The 8,835-nt window shown below is 41.9% G+C and overlaps 1 protein-coding gene across 2 annotated transcripts in view; it reads left to right on the forward strand.

Annotated features, from left to right (window-relative positions):
- The first annotated feature begins 462 nt into the window (after positions 1 to 462).
- The window catches only part of CKAP5 (cytoskeleton associated protein 5), a 108,181-nt gene continuing 99,808 nt past the window's right edge, over positions 463 to 8,835 (forward strand). For both annotated transcript variants that reach the window (XM_024748843.1, XM_024748841.1), the window contains exon 1: positions 463 to 547. The gene's annotated coding sequence lies outside the window, so the exon portion shown is untranslated. The remainder of the gene's footprint in view (positions 548 to 8,835) is intronic.

Raw genomic sequence — 8,835 nt, forward strand, 5'->3', positions numbered from 1 at the left:
ATGAGGAAACTAAGCTCCAGATTATTTACTAAGAAGAGTGCTTTACTCAGAGCAGGTCTAAGACCAGAATCCAGCGTCCCGGCTCCATCCACCCTCCTTCCACTAAATCCAGCAGCCTCTCTGGTTTTCCTCACGCCCTTAGCTGCGCAATCAATATTTGGTGAATGAAATGACTCATAAAAAATTGCCAAGTGTTGACAGTAGTTTAAATATCTGTAATTAAATAAAGCAAACCTGCTGACAGCCGGAGATGCACAACTCTCCACAGACCTTTCGCGCTTCTTTTCGGGGTTTTCTGCATCTTTCTCTCCGGCGACCCCTCTCCCCACCGGACCAAGCAGCGCCGTGTTCCAAGGGAAACACCTCTGCGCGTGGCCCCTTTAAGGCTGAGGGCGGCGCGTGCCCATAGTTCTTTCAAATGGACCAATAAGAAGGGCGATGGGCGGTCCGCCGAGGGCCAATAAACAACGAGGACACTGCGGGGTGTGCGGCGGCCCAAGCGGTTTCAAACGGCTTAGAGCAGACCCTCGGTTCTGACCCAGCGGAGGTGAGTGGACTGTGGGCCTGGCCCACCCGCCTAGGCCCTTGAGTTCACGAGTCGCACGCGCGTAGCGGCCCTGAACCCCGGGCGGGGAGCCTCCGTGGACGCGCGCCTCCCTCGCCCCACGAACCCGGCGGGTCTGAGGCGGCGAAGCGGGGCGGAGGCCGTTGGACTCGCGGCTGGGAGGGCGAGGGGCGTGGGCGCTTGTGTGAGGCGGAGGCCGGGGCTGGGATCTGGGTGACCAGAGCGTGCCGCGACGGGGTTCGGGCGGTAGAGTCCTGGGGACGCGTGCGGCGCAGGGCCGTGCCTGGTGGCTCAGGGTGTTTGGGTACTGGGGCGGGGGCCTGCGAGCCGGCCCGGCTACGGCGCCCCTCGCGTAATTGTCAAATGAATGAATTGAGTAAGAGCGTCCGAGGGTTGTGGTGGTCGTGAAGGGCCTGGTCGCCTCAGAGCGTGACAAGGACAGTGGTACCGGGGCCTGTCCGCGCACCTGGGTCCCTGCCCGCGCACCTGGCTCCCCACCGGCTTGCTGCGATTTAAACGATTCGGATCATACCGCTCCGCCCTTCCGCCTGGCTTTCTCTCTCAGAAGGTGTCAGTAGAGTTAAGGTATCTTTCCAGCTCTGAAGATTTGGGGGACCAATACAATAGCCAGCAGTGTAGGTGAAGCAGGCCTTGCTACTTTAGGGTGAGGGCTTGGTAAACTAGATTATTGCTTTTTAGCTTTTACCACTCCGGCTGTTGAGATAGCTACCCTGCAATGGTGGTAATTGTCGGGCTGGATTTAAATGCATGCGTTTTGTTCCTGGGAGAGAAAACGGTGAAAGTCGTGTTGCCAGAGTGGCTGCTGTGTGTTAGAAAATGTATTCGTGTTGATGAATCTTAACAATGAGTTTTTCATTCAGCATCAATAGAGGATGAAGAGGTTTTTGCAGAACTTGCCCCAAATTTATGCATGGCTCCAATTTAATTCTTAGGGGAATCAAGGCTTCAAATCGTGGCCCAGAAATGCTCCCTGTCTTATTTTATGCATAATTATAGTAATTGAAAACTCATTTTGAGAGAGGTGAACTCCTCCTATCTCCATTTTTATCACCCTGAAAAGTCCTTCTTTGACCTAAAGAGCTGATAAATTAAGCTAACAATCTTTTGAAACTTTTAAGAAATAATAAAAGATTTGCACTTAAGTGAGTGGATAAAGTGTAATGTTGTTTTTATAAAATGATATAGAGAAAGGTGAAATCAATATATTTTGCCAGCATAAATTAAACCTAGTTGGTAAACTCATGAGAAAAAAATTTTACACAAGTTTTTAAAGTTTGTTCACTCAGGCAATGGCAAGCAAAGATACTCCTTAACAATATACTATATAACGTATTACTTTAAAATTTTTAACAGACAGCTTAATTTTAGCAGCAGAGTTTTAACTGCAATAAATTTGAGTACCTTAGTATTTTGAACACTGTCCTAGGTTCTGGGGAGGCAAGTAAAAATAATAAACATTTAACAGTGTCTTAGGTTATTGTTAAAAATCTTGATGAGGAACGAAAACTTTTCTTCATATTGGAGCAAAGCCATACTCTTTTATGCTCCTTTGACTTAATGGAGTCTCATTCATTCATTCATTCAACAAATATTGAGATTGATGCCTACCGTGTGTTAAACATTGTTCTAGGTTCTGGGAATACACTAGTGAACCAGAAAAAGACAAAGCCCCTGAGCTAAGGGAGTTTGACAGTTTTATCTCTCAAACAATTTGCTGTAGCAAACTGTAGTTTCTATATAATCCCTCTGGCTAGCTCTAGTCCTTGAACAAAATAAATGCTCAAATACTTTTACCAGCATTAGTTAACATTTATTGAATATTCACTAGGTGCCACGTTTTATATTTTTTTATTCTCACAACTTTTTACAGATGAGGAAACTGAGTCTTAGGTTACGCAGCTTGCTCAAAATCATACAACTGATAGAACCTCAGTTTGAACCCAAGTTAGTGTGTCTTCAGGGCCTTTGCTCGTAACCTCTGGTTGTTCTATGTGAAGTAATGAGATCTGTTAGGGAGAATTCAGGATCATTTTCTGGGTAGAATCTCCCCTCACCCCCTCCTTTTTTAAACTTCTGTCACAGACATAATGAAATATGAACCATAGGCATGGTGGGTTTTAGAGGGAAGGTGGAGCAGTTCAAAATACAGTATTTACCATATGGGAGATGGACAGCTGTGACAGTGGGAGGGGGACTAAGTGGGGGCATAAAATTGAGATCTGGATCTCATTATGATTGATGGATTCCTGGTGATCAATGTTGGAGAGGTTTGAGATTTTTTTAAAATTTTGAATTAATTTTAAATGCATATTACCTGTAGAGTTCAGAATATGTTAGTTAGCTTTTTTCTGTCAGGGCAGTTGCCTTGACTACTTGTTTATCTCAAACACATTAAACTTATTCTTTTTTTTAATTAATTAATTTTATTTATTTTTGGCTGTGTTAGGTCTTCGTTGCTGCGCGTGGGCTTTCTCTATTTGTGGTGAACGGGGGGCTACTCTTCGTTGCGGTGTGCGGGCTTCTCATGGCGGTGGCTTCTCTCATTGTGGAGTACCGGCTCTAGGCGCGCAGGCTTCAGTAGTTGTGGCACATGGGCTCAGTAGTTGTGGCTTGCAGGCTCAGTAGTTGTGGTGCACAGGCTTAGTTGCTCCGTAGCATGTGGGATCTTCCCGCAGTAGGGCTCGAAGCTGTGTACCGTGCATTGGCAGGCGGACTCCCAACCACTGCGCCACCAGGGAAGTCCTAAACTTAATTTCTTTTTGGCCTTTGTGTTTGTTCTCTCTGCCTGGGACTTCCCACCTGCTCTACCCCTACCTCAAGCCTGTCTTTGTATATAGGCTTCACTCAGTTTGCAACTCAAAGGTCATCTCCTTAAAGAGGCGTTTTCTAAGCTCCAATTAGAGTAGCCCTCTTGGTCATGTTTACCTCACATTCTTTTTTTTTTTTTTTTTTAAACTTCAAAGCGTTTATAGCTATATGATAGGCCATTTATTGTTTCCTTGTATATTGTCTGATTTCCTCACAGAAATGAAAGCAGAGCACGGGAGCATAGGTTTTTGGGTTTTTTTTTTTTTCATCTGTGAGGTTACCTCAATGACTCAAGCAGTGCTTGGGTCAAATAAGGTGGTCAGAAAATATTTGCTGAACAAAGTTGGCCAAAACTGGCATAGTTTTCTCCATGTAATGAAGTGATAAAGACAATATATAACTAACCAGTTGGCTGTGTTACAGTGTCTTTGGATGTGAGCAATATCTTAGCAGATTAATTTGGAAAGTCTTCAACTAAGAATCATGGAAAAATGATAGCTTTTTGTTTGTGTTGACTGGCAGAGAAGGCAGATCTGGCTTCCCCTCCCACTTTTTTTCCCCCCTATTTTTAAAAACTTTCAAATCTGTAGAAGTTTTTAGGGGTACTGGTCAGGTATAGTGGAATGTTCCTGTATTGGAATTTATCTGATGTTTTTCTCATGATTAGACTGGGGTTACGAGTTTTCGGGTGGAAGATCACAGAGAGAATGCCATATTCATCACATCAACATGATTTGTGACTGTTGATATTGATTTGATCTTATGGCTGAAGTAGTGTTTGTCAGGTTTCTTTACTCTTTTCATACTGTGCTCTTTGGAAGGAAGTAATTATGTACAGCTCACTTACGGAGAGAGGAGTTGTGCTCCCTGTACTTGGGGTGGAATATCTACATAATTTATTTGAATTTCTTCTGCATGGGACATTTGTCTCTCTCTCTCCCCATTTATTAATTTAATTAGTCAAACATTTATATCAGTATGAACTGAAGGATATTTTATACTTTGAGTTATAGTCCAATACTACTTTATTTTGTTGCTGAAATTGTTCCGGCTTTATCCATTGAGAGTTCTTTCTGTTGACTCCTGTGCCTCTTTAACATTCCCACATCTGTGTGCGTGTGTTTGTGTGTGTGTGTGTGTGTGCGTGCTGTTTTTATTTAATTATATTTGAGCACTTCCCTACTTTCTGGCACTATAAGGTGCTCTAGGCTCATCTTGTATATTTCGTGTCACAGTTCTAGAATTAGCCATTTCTCCAAGAAGCCCTGGCACCTTTTACTGGAGAATGGTAATAAAAACCAAGATCTGGGCAGTAAGTGTTCTCATTGCTACTGGGGTGTCATTTTTTTTGGGCCCTCTCAGCTAACAGAACAAAGAAATATAGATGTATATGCTAACTGGTGTATATAGACATATCTATAGATATTTCTATATATCACCATCTGTATCTATGTTAAGTTAAATATGAGTTCTTACTGATATCTCCAAGTCTAATTCATTACCCTACAGATCATTCTAGCCTCCTCCCCCTTGTTGATCTGAATTTCCACTTCAACAGTGAGAAACTTGGCTTCCATCATCCATTTACTTAATTGTTCAGTTCCAGTATGCATGTATAGCGATATCTGAATCGTTAATTCACACTCCCATAGGAAACTTTATTAACTAGAAGTACAGTGCTTTTACACAGTTCCTTTTGCCTTTAGTTTTCAGACTCCATTCATTTCTGAAGTTACCTAGGTCAGTTCTTTTTCCCCACCCACTTCAGTGAGGTGGTTTCACACATTTGTAAGATAGTTAGATTCTCTTGTCACAAGTCTGCATTCTTTTATGGGATCCCCAATCTCCTAAATGACTTTTTTAAATTAGCATGCATTAAAGTTTACTCTTTATGTTGTAAACTTCTGTAGGTTTTGACATTCATAATGTTATTTATCCACCATTACAGTATCGTAAAGAATAGTTTCACTGCCCTAAAAATCTCCTGTAATTCACCTATTCATTCTTTTCTCCCTTGCCCACCCCCTTGCAACCACTAATCTTTTTACTGTCTCCATAGTTTTTTCCTCTTCCAGAATGTAATATAATTGGATCATACACTATGTACCCTTTTCAGACTGGCTTCTTTCACTTAGGAGTATCTATGTAAGGTTCTTCCATGTCTTTTCTTGGCTTGATAGCTCATTTCTTTTTTATTGCTGAAGAAGATTTCATTGTACGGATGTACCACAGTTTGCTTATCCATTCACCTAATTGAAGGATATGTAGGTCATTTCTAGTTTTTGACAATTATGAACAAAGCTGCTATAAACATTTTTGTGTGTGTGGACATAAATTTTTTTAGTTCCACTGGGTAAATACCTACAAGTGTGATTGCTGGATCATATGGTGAGACAATGTTCAGCTTTGTAAGAAACTGCCATACTCTCTTCAAAAGTGGCTGTACCATTTTGTATTCCCACCAGCAGTGAATGAGGGTTGTTTTTGCTTCACATCTTGTCAGCATTTAGTTTCATCAGTGTTTTGGGATTTTAGCCATTCTAGTAGGTGTGAGGTATCCCACTTTTTTTCGTTTTTTTTAAGAGAGATTTCCTGAATCTTTTTCAGAAATCTTTTTTTCAGCTAGGTTATTTAGAAAGCTTCTGAGACTTAGGGTTTTTTTTTTTTTAAAGAATTTATTTATTTATTTATTATTTATTTTTGGCTGTGTTAGGTCTTCATTGCTACACACGGGCTTTCTCTAGTGGCGGCAAGCGGGGGCTCCTCTTTGTTGCAGTGCGCAGGCTTCTCATCGCCGTGGATTCTCTTGTCACGTAGCACAGGCTCTAGGCGTGCGGGCTTTAGTAGTTGTGGCATGCGGGCTCAGTAGTTGTGGCTCGTGGGCTCTAGAGTGCTGGCTCAGTAGTTGTGGTGCACGGGCTTAGTTGCCCTGTGGCATGTGAGATCTTCCCAGACCAGGGCTCGAACCCGTGTCCCCTGCATTGGCAGGCGGATTCTTAACCACTGTGCCACCAGGGAAGCCCTCCCACTTTTTTTAAATTTTGTTTTTCAAGACATGACTTTTTTGAAGATAAATAATAGGGTTTTGTTTTTTTTTTAGAGGAAACTTAAAAAATAACCTTTTTATTTTGTAATAATTTTCAATTTACAGAAAAGTTGCAAAGATATAGAATTCTGTATACCTCTCACCCAGTGTCCTCTGTTGTTAACATCTTACATGATACATTTGTCAAAATGAAGAAACCAACATTGATGCATTAGTTTTAACTGAACTCCAGATTTTGTTGGGATAGCTGTAGTTTTCTATTTATATCACCTTTCTGTTTCAGGATCCAATCCAGGATAATCTGTTGCCTTTTCTTGTCATCCCTCTGAGTCTCCTCTGGTCTTTGACAGTTTCTCAGTCTTTCCTTGTCTTCATGGTCTTGACAATTTTGAGTACTAGTCAGTTATTTTCTGGAATGTTCTTCCTTAGGGTGTGTCTGATTTTTTTTCATTATTAGACAAGGGTTATGTGTTTTTGGAAAGAATGTTACAGAATACTATCATTTCCTATCAGGAAATATGCGCTATCCACATGACATCACTGATGATGTTAACCATGAACACTTGGTTATGGTAGTGTTTGCCAGGTTAAGTAGTAGTATTTTTCCCTTTCTATACTTATTCTTTTTTTTTTTTTAAGTTTTGTTGTTGTTGTTTACTTATTTATTTTTGGTCACACCATGCAGCATGCAGGATCTTAGTTCCCCAACCAGGAATCAAACCTGTGCCCCCTTCAGTGGAAGCACAGAGTCTTAACCGCTGGACCACCAGGGAAGTCCCTATGCCTATTCTTTGGAGGTGAGTGACTGAGTCTAGCCCATCCTCAAAGTGGGTGGGGGGCTTAAATTCTACTTCTTGAAAGGAGGAGTATCTATATAGATTATTTGGAAATTTGTAATGAAGATTTGTCTGTTCTCCCCCATTTATTTTTCTGTTTAACCATTTATATCAGTATGAATATCTGTTTTAAAAACTGATTATTTGTTATTTATTTTTGCTCAAATTGTTGCAGCTTTCAGGTTGGCTCCTCCTGTGTTCCTTTGACATGCTCCTATTCTTTTTTTCTTTTTGAGCATTTCCTTTCTGTACAACAAGATGCTCCAGACCCATCTTATATTTTCCCTGTCCCAGCCCTAGAATCAGCTGTGGTTCCTTTTATGGGACAGTGGTATTTAGAAGCCGAGATCTGGATAGTAGGTGTGCTTATTGCTAGGGTGTCATTGTTCGTAGGCCCTCTCAGGAAACAGAGGTAGGTATGTATGTATACTAAGTCATTTATGTGCATATATATACAGTTGTTTTATATATTTCCATCTGTATTTACATTAAGCTAAACATGAATTCATACAGGTCTCACCAACTTTCAGAGGAAACTTATGTCCCAAACACATGTCCTCTTTGTGGTATGCTTTTTACTGAGGTCTAACTTCTCTCCCAATAACTCTTTTTGTTTAATTTTTAATAAATTTATTTATTTATTTATTTTTGGCTGCGTTGGATCTTTATTGCTGCATGTGGGCTTTCTCTAGTTGTGGCAAGCAGGGGCTACTTTTCGTTGCGGTGTGCGGGCTTCTCACTGCGGTGGCTTCTCTTGTTGTGGAGCACGGGCTCTAGGCATACGGGCTTCAGTAGTTGTGGCTCGCGGGCTCTAGAGTGCAGGCTCAGTAGTTGTGGCACACGGGCTCAGTTGCTCCGCAGCACGTGGGGTCTTCCTGGACCAGGGCTTGAACCCCTGTCCCCTTCACTGGCAGGCGGATTCTTAACCACTGCGCCACCAGTGAAGTCCCCCATAACTCTTTTTAAGTACCACAGAAAACATTGTTTTCCCTTACTTGGTAACAGCAATTGTTTATTCCTAGAATATGATCTTTGTTCAGAGATGCATTCAAAGTAAATTCTGACTCAGTTGGAATGGCCAGACATTTTTGGCATAGATACGATGTCAGATATGCCTTGGTGACCTCCTGTCTCTTCAGACATAATTTTTATTATTTTATGAAGAGATTAGAAACCTAATTCTTTGATATCTTGATTATATTTCTTAGAGGTTACTTTTAAATTTTTTAAAAATAAATTTATTTATTTATTTATTTTTGGCTGCACTGGGTCTTCGTTGCTGCACGCAGGCTTTCTCTAGTTGCGGCAAGCGAGGGCTCCTCCTTGCGGTACGCGGGCTTCTCGTTGCGATGGCTTCTCTTGTTGCAGAGCACGGGCTCTAGGTGCATGGGCTTCAGTAGTTGTGGCACACGGGCTCAGTAGTTGTGCCTCGCAGGCTCTAGAGCTCAGGTTCAATAGTTGTGGCGCACAGCCTTAATTGCTCTGTGGCATGTGGGGTCTTCCCGGACCAGGGATTGAACCCGTGTCCCCTGCATTGGCAGGCGATTCTTTTTTTTTTT

Source organism: Neophocaena asiaeorientalis, unplaced genomic scaffold (genome assembly GCF_003031525.2).
Source record: "Neophocaena asiaeorientalis asiaeorientalis breed wild unplaced genomic scaffold, Neophocaena_asiaeorientalis_V1.1 scaffold43, whole genome shotgun sequence".
In the NCBI taxonomy this organism is placed as follows: Eukaryota; Metazoa; Chordata; class Mammalia; order Artiodactyla; family Phocoenidae; genus Neophocaena; species Neophocaena asiaeorientalis.